This window comes from Alosa alosa, chromosome 15 (assembly GCF_017589495.1).
Source record: "Alosa alosa isolate M-15738 ecotype Scorff River chromosome 15, AALO_Geno_1.1, whole genome shotgun sequence".
Lineage (NCBI taxonomy): Eukaryota > Metazoa > Chordata > Actinopteri > Clupeiformes > Clupeidae > Alosa > Alosa alosa.
In genome coordinates this window covers 2,172,137-2,174,890 of record NC_063203.1, presented here as the reverse complement: position 1 = coordinate 2,174,890, position 2,754 = coordinate 2,172,137, and the positions used below count along the sequence as shown (strand labels likewise).

Sequence of the window (2,754 nt, the reverse complement as noted above, 5' to 3'; positions counted from 1 at the left end):
TGTCAAGCAGTCAATTGACTACATTGCAGTCAAGAAGTAGGGCAAATTAATTCTGAAACCAAAACGTGGGTCATAGTTGTCTAAGCCTCTATTATGTAGCCTGTTAAAAACGCCGCCAGATAGTATTAAATCGGCAACAACATTGTTTTCTGCAGAAGCCTACCCAAGGCTACAGATTAATTCTGAACAGTTATTTCTCTACTGGCTCAATTATCACACCACTGTTTTGATTTATGAAGTTCGTTAACCCCAACACTGACAATAATGTAGACAGCAAATTTCGATTTCGATTTTCGTTACCACCGTAGTCAAGCCTTAAGCCATACCCAAGTAGCCTAAATCGAGGTAATGTTTAATTATGCATGATTTATTTTGTTATTGAATTAAGTAGGCTGGGATTACTCGGCAACAATTATGTTTAATGGTAGATCCTGCTTTTTCAGAAGGGACCGCAGGCAGAGCGATGTACAGTGGTAGAGCCGACGCACAGTGGCTGAAAGTGGTACTAAAGCTTCACGCCGCGTAATGCGCGAATGAAGTGGTCATTTGAAAGCGATGCCCACTGTATTCTGTTCACTTGCAGGTTTCAGAGAAGGCTGGTAGAGCTCTCTATGAGTGTGAGCTGTGGGAGATAACCAAGAACTGACAACCACCTACAGAAGAGGTGGCGATAATGGCTCTCCAAGAGGAGGTTGTGAGTCTGAAGGCTTTTATTCAACAAGGTTTGTAGAGTGTTTTCATACAGATGTGAACTTTTACATTAAAATGTACATGTTTAACTTTAATGAAATAGCAGCTTCTTGGTTGTACAAGTTTAGTAAAAATTTGAGGATGAAACCAACTTTTCCTTTCAGTGTGTATCTGTGTGCTTCTCTCTTCTGTGTATATAATATATATTAGTTGTGTTATCTCATTTAAAAGTGTTAGGCTGTCTGTGTGGACTGCTTCCCATTTTCGCCTCACCATCATAGATCTTTTCTGTGTTAGTAAACTGTAACTATTTGAGGTCCGAATTGATTGTGCTATTTTTTAGGAGGCACTTAGAGGGAATGCCTTGACCCTGAGAAGACTAAGACGATAATTGGTGAGTTTATTTTATTTGTATGTCTTTCTCTCCAACTCACTTCGTATTTATCTCCAATTATCGTGATAACACAACAGTGTTTCTGCACTTTAGCATCTGTATTTGTGTCACTAATATTTTGCATGTTCTATTTGTATATGTTCTGTCTTATTCAGAGGCCACCCTGAAGCAGTTCCCAGGCCAGACACTCACTCCAGATTGCTGGGCCAGGCAATAAATGCCAAAGTGACAGAACTGAGGTTCCATAACAAAAACAAAGATTTTCAATAAAATAGAATAAAAGATAACAGAAGTGTTGTGTGTTTCTTCCTCTTTATACTGATACTATGGTTAATTTTAAGTAAACACAAAAGTGAAATATTTAATGATCAATGCGGAAAATATCAAACCATAGTAGAATATGAACTATATTAGAGAAATATATGTCTGAAATATATAGATCATGTGATCAGAATCTTCATCAAGGGTCATGTGATCATGCTTCTTACTGCCATATATTTAAATATATTTAATATATGCATAAAATATAAGAAAGTGGCTAATATTGAATATTTACTTATATTTTGAAATATATTGATACATACATGGAAATATATGTATTTCACATAGATGTAAATATATTTATTTAACATAGATGTGCTTATACTGGAATATGTTCAAGCTGCATATATGTGAATATATTATTTTTCTGTATGGGTACAGTACTTATAATATAATATATATAATATCAACCTAGTCCCAATTATGTCCTTTATTTACTCATTCTCTACTCTAAGCTATTTTCATACATAATCTGTAAGATCGCTTGTACCTTCATCTGTGACCGGAGGCCACTGTCTTAACATCATCAACCCAACAAGCCATACTGCCAGGCTGTAGCTGTCATTGAGGGTGCGTTATCACGGAGGTTTGTTTACATACCAGTAGCAGCTCAGTAATGGCGTCGCCACAAGATGGCAGCCTCCACAGAACGCTCGTCGGATTCGTGTATAGACAAGTGTAGCCTTAATAATTTAAATATCAATATGATGTAATCAAATTACTAAATATGTTTAGCTATTAGCAATTATGCAGATTATAAAATACTATAAATAATTATCAATATACATTTATCTTTTATATGAATTCCAAAATATGAAAAAGAAACCTATGACAACCATCACTTTCTATGTGTGTGTGTGTGTGGAAGGTCAATCAAATTCTATGATTGCCACTCACAAATCACACAAACCAAATCAAATCGCAATAGTAGGAGTTGTGGATGTGTCCCCACCAAAGCTGAGACCAAACCTACGCCCTTGACACATAGTATACGTTAATCAAATAATTTTGGTTCAAAACCTGCTAAATACCACTGATAAAAAAAATGCTCACTTAAAAGAAAAGTGCAGACAGATTTTGAGGGTTTTGCATCTGAAATCTTTCATTTAAATTTAATTTCACTGTTAGCTATGCTGGAAGTCACACAAGTGCTAAATTCAGATACGTTGAGGGGGGTGGTGTGTCTTTTTTCAAATCCGTTGAATTTCAGCATATCTAGCTTACTAGGAAACTGCAATCAGCTGAAAGTATTGCTTAAGTGCATGTTGGTGCAATGCTAGAAAATGAACCAGCCTCTTACATGAATGCGACATATAAATAGATGTTCCACAAGAGTTCTTAGCGTATCT

At 35.9% G+C, this 2,754-nt stretch overlaps 1 long non-coding RNA gene across 1 annotated transcript; it reads left to right on the top strand.

The window, feature by feature from the left end:
* The first annotated feature begins 583 nt into the window (after positions 1 to 583).
* LOC125308039 lies at positions 584 to 1,361 on the top strand. Its single transcript, XR_007195817.1, has 3 exons — positions 584 to 722; positions 1,034 to 1,084; positions 1,240 to 1,361. It is a non-coding gene; the product is annotated as an uncharacterized LOC125308039 (long non-coding RNA).
* The last annotated feature ends 1,393 nt before the right edge of the window (positions 1,362 to 2,754 follow it).